The sequence below is a fragment of the Odocoileus virginianus genome, chromosome 30 (assembly GCF_023699985.2).
Source record: "Odocoileus virginianus isolate 20LAN1187 ecotype Illinois chromosome 30, Ovbor_1.2, whole genome shotgun sequence".
NCBI lineage: Eukaryota > Metazoa > Chordata > Mammalia > Artiodactyla > Cervidae > Odocoileus > Odocoileus virginianus.
In genome coordinates this window covers 19,709,747-19,722,752 of record NC_069703.1, presented here as the reverse complement: position 1 = coordinate 19,722,752, position 13,006 = coordinate 19,709,747, and positions in this window count along the sequence as shown.

The window sequence follows — 13,006 nt, the reverse complement described above, 5'->3', positions numbered from 1 at the left end:
TCAGTCCTGACCTGTTTTTCATGTCTTATTGATTTGAATGGATAAGAGATGGCAATAATAATAACAGTAACAATAATAATAATAATACTATCTGTATAGTGCTTTGCAAAGTTCATTCACAAAATGTATCCCTTTTAACCTTTAAAACTCTCAAGAGAGGATTTTTAACCTGTGAGTCAGGTAGAGCAGACATTATTATTGTTATTTCTTATGGCAAGTGAGCTATGTACCACTGTAACATTGCTAAGGAGAATTACATTTTTTTATCATAGTCATATTAAAAAACTTAAATCAAATATTTTAAAATTAATATGGTGATTTGGATTTTATTTCAAGAATAAAACAGGTTTCTGGTAAAACACTGATTGGCAACAATTATTGTGCCAGAAAGTTACATAACACTTCAGTAGGCTATGTAAAAAGCCTGACACATGGTCTCAGATCAGTCCCCTTCTCTTCCTTACCTGGACACGGCTGCGTTGTTAGTACTCCACACTGTGCTATGTCACCTGGAAGATACAAGTGTGTTTAGGTCAAGCTATGTGCCCTCCTGTTGTCTGTGATCTAACTGGAGAGAAAGACCATGGCCATCGCTGAACCACTAATTGTGGCCAGGACTGCCTGGGTCATGCATTCCCCACCTTGGAGTCACGGGGAAGGTAAGACCATCCAAACCACGTACACCGAGAAAGGTAGAGGTAGTTCTCCAAAGTAAAGTCAAACTATCATTTCTGGATAAAAGATGAACAGATTAAGGGCAACAGATGCCCAGGTCAGGTGCTTCTTCTGATATCCATAAAGGACGAAGTCCTAGGTTCCCCCCTGACCAATTTCCTCTTACTCTCAATTCTCCTCTCTCTAGGTACAATTCTGGCATCTCTAGTTGCAAAATGAAATATGTTTTCCTCTCTATAAACATGGTTATTATACATGCTGGTTAAGCATAGTTAATATGGTACTATTTGTAGTATATATTTCAAATACATTAACTTTAAAGAGCTTTTTGTGGGCAGTTTTGAGGATTTAACCATAATTTATAATACAGCATGTATGGCAAAATGTATGCTGCAGAACCAAACACTCAAATCAACAGACAAATTCTTGGAACATGAACTGGGGCTGTGTGAATATGACTGAGTGAGAAATTGTGCAGTAGAACTTGGAAGGACTGAAAACATTCAGAGAGAGGAGGTTATAGGAGCTCTGTGAGTCTGGGGAGAAGATAGAAGGCATCCCGATATTACCAACAATCCATCAGAATCCTGATGGCATCAACATCTGACTTCTGTTCCCCCTGTATTAACCTATGGATGCAAGAGTGACCTGGGTCTCCTGTCTCAGAGGTACTGATCTGGGGCAACTAGATGGTGCCCTTTTCCTTTCTCATTATCCTGGTTATGTCCCTCTTGAAACTACATCCTTGTTCGAAAGCAAGAGGAAGAATGTATTTTGACTGACTAATTTTTCTATTTCTTTAAAACATTTTAAACACAAAAATATAAGAAAGTGAAACATGTTTTATATGGAGTATAAAAGTAAAAGTCTCAACATTCCCCTCAACAGAGGTATCCAGTACTTGATATATTCAAGGGTCTCTTTTGTAAAATGAACTTTCTAATATGTAAATGAATTACATCTTCCAATTTTATCAAAATTAGACAATTTGGGGAGGAAAATTGTCTATATGCTTCAAGCTCTTTTCTCTTCTAACCTAGTGTTTTATTACAGTTTCAAAGCGTGTGGTTGTGGATGTTGCAGGCAGGGAGGGGAGAACAGAATTTAAAGATGCGTTTGATAAGTGTAGTTTGAAGCTTGGTGGAACTTCCTGATTGATGAACACACTGACTTGCAAGAGGATACACACTCTGGTTTCCATGGAGAGAAGGCACAGATGCTCTGCATTTGGAACCCTTCCAGACCTCATCTTAAGAGTCTCTTCATCTAGCCAGTCCAGATTTGTATCCTTTATAATAAAACTGTAGTTGTAAGTATAGCAGTTTCCTGAGTTCTGTTAGTCATTCTAGCAAATGATCAAACCTGAGTGGAGATCTTGGGAACTCCCAGGATTTGAGCCAGCTGGTCAGACTTGTGGCGTCCTGGGGATCACTGAACTTGTGACTGGCATCTGCACTGAAGGCAGTCTTGTTGGGGACTGTGTCCTTAAATCTGCAGAATCTAATGCTAGCTATGGTGGTTAGCATCAGAATAGAACCACAGTACAAAAGCATTACTTTAAAAAAATTTTTTTTAATTTTTTTATTTTTTTCCATTTATTTTTATTAGTTGGAGGCTAATTACTTTACAATATTGTAGTGGTTTAATCCATGACTGATTTATGTCAATGTATGGCAAAAAAACCAAAACCATTACTTAACCAAAGGCCGTGTAAGATTAGCCACAATGTAGTGGTGGTGCTGTGCTCAGTCCTGTCTGACTTCTTGCGACCCCCGTGGACTATAGCCCTCCAGGCTCCGCTGCCCATGGGATTTCTCAGGCAGGAATATGGAGTGCCACAATGTAGAATGCAACACAATTCAGAGTAGCCAGGGCCGGATCAGAGCAGTTACCTTGCATGAGATCATGAACACCATTCCCTTGTGATTCAGAGGAAAGCCTTGTGACCAGCGACCCCTGAGCACCATGATGTCCAGATGTCACACTGAGACAGAGGGGGAGGAAGAAGACTGCTTGAGAAAAATGCAGTCGTCTAATAGAGTGTTCAAACTTTGGACTAATTGCAAATGCATTTGCTTTAGATTGCAAGAGACTGAGGTTTTAATAATTTCTTAAAACATTCTTTTTATTAACAAATTTGTTCCACTGAATCAGCAGGACTAGGGGCTTGAAGACAATAGGAGATCACTATAGGAATTAAAGAGAGCTACGTTTTCTCCACCTGCCCCAACTCCCTCCCCTGTGAAACATTTGTATTACGGTGTGTAAAATTTGATTCTACTATGAATATATAGCTTATTTTATCTCCTCTCACTCTTATCCTGGAGCTTCTCTTTTGGTTCAGAAGTATCTTGCCACACTGACAAACTCACATTTTCCTTTCCAGTTGTTGACTTACATATCAAGTGGGTCGGAACAGAAGCAGTTAGTTTCCGTAAAGCAGATGGACTGTGTTCTGGTGAGTCACCAGTTTCCGTGGTGTTGGTCTGGGCTGTGTTTCGGGCCTCTGGTCCAGTGCTTGGTTCTTGTGGGATTGTTTGTGGCTTTTAAGATTCATTGAATCACTTACTGCTTATATTAAATGCTGGGAAGGAAATGATGGATCAAATATTGGTTGAGGTTTTTTAACAGTTTGTTTTTTCTGGTGGAGTTTTAAGTCTAGTAAGAAAACATATAGGCAAATAGGTACTTTTGACAGAATTTTTAATTATTTTCTTTGACATATCATTGATTTATAATGTGCTAATTTCTGCTGTACAGTAAACTGATATGGGCTCCCCTGGTAGCTCAGTGATAAAGAATCCATCTGCCAATGCAGGAGATGTGTGTTCGATTCCTGAGTCGGGAAGATCTCCTGGAGAGCATGGCAAAGCACTCCAGTATCCTTGCCTGGAGAATCCCATGGATAGAGGAACCTGGTAGGCTATAGTCCATGGGGTTGCAAAGAGTCAGACATGACTGAACTGACTGAGCATGCACGCAATGCATACTATACATATATATATATAGCATTTAAAAATATTCTTTTCCATTATGGTTTATCACAGGATACTGAATATAGTTCTTTGTGCTATACAATCAGTTCAGTTCAGTTCAGTCACTCAGTTGTGTCCGACTCTTTGAGACCCCAAGAACCATAGCATGCCAGGCCTCCCTGTCCATCACCAACTCCAAGAGTCTACCCAAACCCATGTCTGTTGAGTTGGTGATGCCATCCAACCACCTCATCCTTTGTCATCCCCTTCTTCTCCTGCCCTCAATCTTTCCCAGCATCAGGGTCTTTTCAAATGAGTCAGCTCTTCGCATCAGGTGGCCAAAGTATTGGAGCTTCAGCCCTAACATCAGTCCTTCCAATGAATACCAGGACTGACCTCCTTTAGGATGGACTGGTTGGATCTCCTTGCAGTCCAAGGGACTCTCAAGAGTCTTCTCCAATACCACAGTTCAAAAGCATCAATTCTTCAGTGCTCAGCTTTCTTTACAGCCCAACTCTCACATCCATACATGACTACTGGAAAAACCATAGCCTTGGCTAGATGGACATTTTTTGACAAAGTAATGTCTCTGCTTTTCAATATGCTGTCTAAGCTGGTCATAACTTTTCTTCCAAAGAGTAAACGTCTTTTAATTTCATGGCTGCAATCACCATCTGCAGTGATTTTGGAGGTCAGAAAAATAAAGTCAGCCACTGTTTCCACTGTTTCCCCATCTATTTGCCATGAAGTGATGGAACCGTATGCCATGATTTTAGTTTTCTGAATGTTGAGCTTAAAGCAACTTTTTCACTCTCCTCTTTCACTTTCATCAAGAGGCTCTTCAGTTCTTCTTCACTTTCTGCTATAAGGGTGGTGTCATCTGCATGTCTGAGGTTATTGATATTTCACCCAGCAATCTTGATTCCAGCTTGTGCTTCCTCCAGCTCAGCATTTCTCATGATGTACTCTGCATATAAGTTGAATAAGCAGGGTGACAATATACAGTCTTGTCGCACTCCTTTTCCTATTTTGAACCAGTCTGTTTTTCCATGTCCAGTTCTAACTGTTGCTTCCTGACCTGCATACAGGTTTCTCAAGAGGCAGGTCAGGTGGTCTGGTGTTCCCATCTCTTTCAGAATTTTCCACAGTTTATTGTGATCCACACAGTCAAGGCTTTGGCATAGTCAATAAAGCAGAAATAGATGTTTTTCTGGAACTCTCTTGATTTTCGGTGATCCAGCGGATGTTGGCAATTTGATCTCTGGTTCCTCTGCCTTTTCTAAAACCAGCTTGAACATCTGGAAGTTCACAGTTCATGTATTGCTGAAGTCTGGCTTGGAGAATTTTGAGCATTACATTACTAGCATGTGAGATGAGTGCAATTGTGTGGTAGTTTGAGCATTCTTTGGCATTGCCTTTCTTTGGGATTGGAATGAAAACTGACCTTTTCCAGTCCTGTGGCCACTGCTGAGTTTTCCAAATTTGCTGGCATATTGAGTGCAGCACTTTCACAGCATCATCTTTCAGGATTTGAAATAGCTCAACTGGAATTCCATCACCTCCACTAGCTTTGTCTGTAGTGATGCTTCCTAAGGCCCACTTGACTTCACATTCCAGAATGTCTGGCTCTAGGTGAGTGATCACACCATTGTGATTATCTGGGTCGTGAAGATCTTTTTTGTACAGTTCTTCTGTGTCTTGTTGCCACCTCTTAATATCTTCTGCGTCTGTTAGGTCCCTACCATTTCTGTCCTTTATTGAGCCCATCTTTGCATGAAATGTTCCCTTGGTATCTCTAATTTTCTTGAAGAGATCTCTAGTCTTTCCCATTCTGTTGTTTTCCTCTATTTCTTTGCACTGATCACTGAGGAAGGCTTTCTTATCTCTCCTTGTTATTCTTTGGAACTCTGCATTCAGTGCTATACAATGGGACCTTGTTATTTATCCATTCTATATAAAAAAACTTATATCTACTAAATCCCAACCTCCTGCTCCATCCTTCCTCCAACCCCCTACCCTTTGACAACTACCAGTTTGTTCTCTGTCCATGATTCTGTTTCTGTCTCATAGATATGTTCTTTTGCCTCATATTTTAGATCCACATATAATTAATATCATACGACATTTGTCTTTCTCTTTCTGACTTACTTTAGTTAGTATAATAATCTCTAGTTGCACTGACAGAATTTTTAAATTTCTATAGTAAGATAATCAGAAAGAGGCCTCGGAGTCAGTCATCCTGTGCTCTCTAGGGCCCCTTCTGTTTCTGAATAGGTCCTGAAAATGCCTGATGCAGGTACAAGTGTAGATGAGGAGAGCACAGACTGAAAAGTCTACAGAGGCAGTCAAAAGAAATAAATGACACAGGCTGGTGTTGATTGGGGTAAATTGGGAAAATGATCCCAGTCCTGCCAGATTTTTCCATCTTTTCAACAGAAACTAGAAATCTGTTATTTTTTAAAAAAATGTAAATAGTGCCAAAATTTAAATGTTGACAAAAATCGCCCCGTAAACATACAAATACAAAAGCACTATGCGGAAAAATTATATCCACCAGTCAGCCATATTTGGACAGCAGATCACCGTGTGTAACTGCTGATATAAATGGGATAGTTCAGTGCAAATCCACGAGAGAAACAATGAGAAAACCTCACTGTTTCTAAAATCTGTCTCTGAGAATTACTGAGGGTGACTTTTCTTTTTATTTTCTAGCTTAAAATACTGTCATTTGGTAATAATTGTTGGTTAATATTCCCTCGGGCTTCCCTGGTGCCTCACATGGTAAACAATCTGCCTGCCAGCGGAGGTGACACAAGAGACAAAGGTTCAATCCCTGGGTCAGCAAGATCCCTTGGAGAAGGAAACGGCAGCCCACTCCAATATTCTTGGCTAGAGAATTTCACGGAAAGAGGAACCTGGCAGACTAGTCCATGGGGTCACAAAGGGTCAGCTACAACTGAGCAATTAGCGCGCGTGTGCACACACACACACACACACACACACACACACACACACACTCCCTCAGCAAGAACCTCACTTGCCCCTCCTCATGGTTTTCTCAGACTTCTCTCTCTGTGGATTCTTTCCCTTCTTGCTTCTCCCTGATTAAACCATCTTCCTTCTTTCCCTCATCTTTGCATCACTCAATGTAATTCATCCTCTGTAAACATTTCTTAAATTGGATGGGAATCCAAAATTTTGTACAGAATTCACATCTCCCCACTATTTTCTCTGCATCTTTTCTTTTAATTAAACCAGAGGGATTGCATCCTGAAGAAATTTGAGGTTCTCTGTCCTAATTCCTTCTCTCTGCAATTTCTTTCCATACCTATGTGTGTCTACTTAAAAAAAATTCAGTCATGTGTGTCTTGCCAGTAAACTTGCTGGCAAGTTCCTTCTTCCTTCTTTTCTGTTTTAATGAGTTTTTTGGGCTTTTTAACCATAGGTTTATTTGTTAGTAACAGATGGAATTATTGGTTTTATTATCACTAAATTGTTTTGTTAAAGCTCATCTTTTTAATATGTGCATAATGAGATAATGTACCTAGAATTCTCATAAATGGTTTTCCTGCTCCTAAGTGTCAAATATTTGTTTCCTATGTCCAGATTAGTGCTTAGATTTACCAATTTTATTTCCATTTGAAGAAGAGAATTCAGAATAGCTGTTAAAAATGGAACCTACTTCACAACTGCTGTGAACACATCTACTGTGCTTTTTTTACCCTCTTACTTCTTCAGTAGCTTCTGAAAGTTTCCCATGAATTTTACAAGGCAGCTCTGAAAAGGAGGGTAAAATGATGACATCTAAAAGCACAGGGGGTGGTCCAGAGATGTGAAAGCCCAATAGATTCATCTGAGCCAATTGACCCACCCTGTGCCTGCCAAGGACAGACTCTCTCTTCTCCTTCTGTTTTCCCTGAGGTCATCTGGACTCATCTGAGTGGGCCTTCAGGGAACTTTTGTGTGATTTAATAGCTAAAACAAGGAGGATTTGGCCTGCAGGCCACAGGGGTGGGCCAACTCCCTGTTTGAAAGGTAGTGCTCCTTACAAAAGTCTCTAAAATGTTTCCTTTCACTTAGATTAAGCTGGGACAGATAATTTTACATGAAATTGACTCTGGCCATGAAAGTTCCATCAAATTGCAGGGTAAAATTAAATCTGCATATCACACTATTGTCCAGGATAAGGATCTGGTCACACCTAATATTTGACTTATTTGTCAGTTTTTGCTGCTTTGGTTAACCTCTCTAGGAGAGATGTTGATTTCTCAGAATAGATTGTACCTTTTTATCAGTAGGAAAATGTGTAGATACAGCAGATGACAGAACTGGGTGTTGGCAGTATCATTGCTTATCATTGATTTCTCTTGTTTCTCTTTTCAAAAAAGAAAAAGAATTGCAATACCAAAAAAAAAAAAAAAAAAAAAAGATTGCAATATGTTTCCCTAAAGAGGCTTAGTAAATTGCAAGTAAATATGGAGTGAAGAAGATCTCAATACTCACCACACCATGACACACACACATCACACATTCACTGGCTAATTTCTGAGATGAAGTAAAAAATATCACTTCCTCCACTAAGAATTTTTTGTTTCTGTGCTGTATATTTCTATTGTTCTTCAAATTTCTCTTTTTATAACATTTGTGGCACTTTATTTTAATTACTTCTTTTATTGCCCGTATTCCCAAGTAAACTAAAATTTCTAAGGGCAGTCACTAAGTGTGTTTTTCAGTATGGTATTCTTACCACTCAGGAAAATTGATGTGTGCCTTCAGTAATAATGTATTTGAAAAAAATATTTATCAAAGGAATAAATAAATATGCTACACTTGCCAATATCTGTCAGATTGTTAATATTAAATTGTTAGCCCATTTATAGTACTAAGTATAAATGGTATTTGATCTACATTTTTTCATATATACACCCACATGCAAACTTAGGCTTACGGTATTATAACTCAGCAAATTTAATATAACATCAATTGTACAACACATTATTATCTTCTGTAACACTATGAAAGGACAAAAATCATGCCAATTATGTGTTTGGAGGCTGATCTTGGTGGATGTCTGTGGCCAGGTCCCTAACCTCTTGTGGCTTGCTGGCAGTACTCTTTATATAGTTAGCTATAATCCACTTGAATTTTAGCCTCTAGTGTTAGAGAGCTAGATTAATAAAGCCTACTCCTTTAAAAAAGAAAAAAAAAAAAACAAAAAAGAGCCAAACCAAACACTGTATCTTTCTAAATGGAAGAGACTGGAACCAAATGTGGTTTCTAGTAAGCAATAATTTAAAAACAGAAGCCCACATAAACTTGGTTGTATATTTACTACCAATGAAAGAATATGTGAAATGATTTTTTTACTGCCAAAACTTTTAGAAAAGTTATAAACCATTTTTTTTTTTTTACTTCTCAGTGAATATATGCAAGAATAATGCAGTTGTCCTTTCAAATATATCCATTTTCCTATTTCATGCTGAAAACCTCAGCCTGTGGTCTTCTAAGACCCCAAGTGGTTTTATACATTAACTGTATATTGTGAGATGCTCTCTTCTGCTTCCTGGTCCTCCCCACCAAAAATGTGAAGTGACACTAACTAATTTCTTCTAATTATTTTCACAGAACTCTAATAGCAAGGGTTCTCTGGTAGCTCAGCTGGTTAAGAATCCGCCTGCAATGCAGGAGACCCCAGTTTGATTCCTGGGTCAGGAAGATTCCCTGCAGAAGGGATAGGCTACTATCTGACTCTTTGAGACCCCATGGACTGCAGCACTCCAGGCCTCCCTTTCTATTACCAATTCTTGGAGTTTACTCAAACTCTTGCCCATGGAATCAGTGATGCCATCCAGCCATCTCATCCTTTGTCATCCCCTTCTCCTTCCGTCTTCAATCTTTCCCAGCATAAGTGTCTTTTCAAACGAGTCAGCTCATCGCATCAGGTGACCAAAGTATTGGAGTTTCAGCTTCAACATCACTCCTTCCAATGAACATTCAGGACTGATCTCCTTTAGGATGGACTGGTTGGATCTCCCTGCAGTCCAAGGGACTCTCAAGAGTCTTCTCCAACACCACAGTTCAAAAGCATCACAGCCCTGATTTCCTCTCTCCTCTTCATCAACCTTCCTGCCATCTTACCCATCTCAGGAAATGGTCGTGCCATACTTATATGAGAAACCCAAGAATCATCATCGACTCTTGTGCAATCCAAGAACAGACCTTGATAGCTCTGTCTTCAAAATATATCCAGAGCCTGACCATTTCTCACCACCTCCACTGATGCCATTATGTCCAAGCTACCATCATCTCTCACCTGGGTCACTTCTGTGGCCCCCAAAAGTTCCCTAGCTTTCACTCTTGCTCCTTCCCTACAACCTGTTCCCCAAACTCATGTCAGTACCTCTGATGGCTCTCATCTCACTGATTTTGACCTACAAGCCACTCCCTGCCTGACCCCACCATCAATCTGACTCCTATTACCTCTTAAATCTTTTCTGCTACTTCCTCACTCACTCACTTTGGTCTTAATTCACTGGCTTCCTTGCTGCTTCTTGGAGAAGCCAAGTGAACTCTGACCACAAGGTTGTTGTTCTTGGTCTCTGCTTAGAATAGCTTGCATTCAAACATCCACAGAGCTCTTTGCTACACCTTTCCAGGTGTCAATAAGGTCTTCTCTTCCAATGACTTTCTTTAATTTTTGCAATAATATATAGTGTCCGCTATCACTCATGCTATAGTATAACTGACTTATTTTGTTTATGACTATTTCCCCCACTGGACTATAAACTCACAGAAGCAAAGATCTTGTCTGTTTCGTTCACATAGAACAACACTGGGCTCATGGTAGGCATTTAATAAAAGTTGGTGCTCTTCTTGTGGCCTCCTCTGAGCTTAGTGTAGAACTGGACACAGAGAGCTTAGAGTGACAGGATGAGGATGAGGGCAGTGTCACAGGAGTAGATGTGCGATGTTTTACAGAAAGGTTGACATTTGAGCCATGTAGAAATTTGTTAGGAAGAAAATCAGTGAATGCACTCCTGTCAGAGAAAGCTATGTCTCCAGAGGCAGAAAAGTATAAAAAGTACTCAAATGTTGAATACACTGCTTATTCACTTGTTCATGCACCTACTGTGTTTCCACCACTGTGCTAGGCTCTAGGGAAAAGGGATAAAGAAGAAAAACAAAGTCTTTATCCTTAGTAGACATTTTAAATTTATTTGTTTATTTTTGGCTGTGTTGAGTCTTCATGACTGTGCGGGTTTTTTTTTCTAGTTGCGGTGCACGGGCTTCTCTTGTTACAGAGAATGGGCTCTTGGGTGTGCGGGCTTCAGCAGCTGCCCTTGTCTGAAGAGAGCCTGGTACTCCAAGGTTGTGCTATCTTTCTAAGAGTAACCACTGAAATACAAAGGCTCAACCCTGTTTGCTTCAATAAAGGCCTCTCTGCACCATCATCCTGGCTTTTGCTCAACTGAGGCTTCTGTTGTGGTTTCATTGCAGCCCAGTTTCTCTCTGTCCAATCTTCCTTCCTTCACATCCTTCACATAAGCTGATTCTGAGAGTACTACCCAAATACTTCTGTACATCATCCTCCATCTCAGGGTTTACTTCCTGGGGAAACTCACCTGCCACACCATAGTCTGTGTTTTCAGTCCAAAAGAAATCCATGTAAGCTTTTATGCAAAAGATAATGAGGTCTGATGGATGGTTTAGGAAGAGCTCTCTGGCTCCTGATTTGGAGAGTGGATCTTAAATAGGCAAGAGCAGAGGCCCTTCTACACCTCTCAAAAATAGTGGTGTTTTCACGGGAAAAGCATCTATTCTTATATAAGAATAGATGCAGGAGATTGAGGGTTAAGATGGATATGTTGACTGGAAGGACATGCAGACCCAGCCCTCATATTGGAGGACACACTGTTCAAAGGGCAGGATCTACAATTTTTACTGATCAGTTGGGACAGGACTGCAGATGTCTGGATGCTGTTTTCGTTGTCGTCACTTAGTTGCTCAGTCGTGTCCAACCCTTTTGCGACCCCGTGGACTGTACCCTGCCAGGCTCTTCTGTCCGTGGAATTTTCCAGGCAAGAATACTGGAGTGGGTTTCCATTTCCTACTCCAGGGGATCTTCTCTACCCAGGGATCAAACCCAGGTCTCCTGCATTGCAGGAGGGTTCTTTACCACTGAGCCACCAGGGAAGACCATCTGGATGCTGGAAAACGTGCAATTGTTGGACCACTATGTTTTAGCATTATTGCCTCATTGGGACTAAAGGAGAAAGCGTAACAGTGGTTGAGAAGAGTGGATATTCGCACTACTAATAGTACATGAAAGCAGGCATTTCCTGGGGAAGGAAATTGAATCCTCAACAGCAGATCTTGGACAGAGCAAACCAGACATCCTTTGTCTGAGCCTCAAGGCAAGTTAGCAATGGAGAGGGTGACAGCCAGTCTGAAACAGGCCTTGTCCCCCTTCCCTCCATCCTCTGATCTCCTGCTAGGGGCTTCTCATTAGCCAAAGTGAACCAGCAGCCAGAGAGCACTGGAGCCCTGTGATTGAGGTCTGTGGAGTTCAGCATCTCCGGAAGAGAACAGGGTGGAGAGGTGAATGGTAGATATCTGGCATGCAGATGAAAGTTCCTGTGTTGAAATTCATACTTCTCTAACTTTGATATGCAAATGAGCTGCCCAAAGAGCTTGTTAAAATGCAGATTTTGCTTTAAGAGGGCGGCGGTTGGACTTGAGATCCAGAATTGCTGGCATATTCCCAGGTGATGCTGTGACTTCTGGTGCAAGGATTGCTTATAGACCAGCAAGGTTACAATTCCCTTCCCTTAAACTAAGTCTTGTCAGAAGTCACAGCTTTGGTCTCACCTGTGCAAAGTAAACAGCCTTGAACACTTGACAAGCAGGGGACTGGGAGGAAGCAGGTTCCTTTCTTCCCATCCCTCCCCAACCTAGCCCTGAGGACTCAATGAACCAGCATTCACCAGGGGGTGGGGCACCTGGAAGGATGAAAGATAACTGGCAGTTGGGCTAAGGGGCTTACGGACAGAGAGGAGATTGATGACCTGAGCCTGAGGAGGCAGAGATCAACTGATTTAGGAAAGCACATAAAATACCAACACTTTTGAGGTTTCCCTGGAAAGGGAGGCTTGAAGTCATTATAAATAATAGAAAAGTGACCTAATTTATATTTTAGGTTGGGGAAATCCAGACTTAAGGGGAGTGAATAAAGTTTGATAGTCCAGGCTTGAAATCTATTGCAGAACCTTCTTGAACTTTGCTTTGTATTTGCTCCATTAACAGCTGCCTTTTCCAGTGTTCTGCATTTACTCCATGATTTTTGAGAACTGCTCATC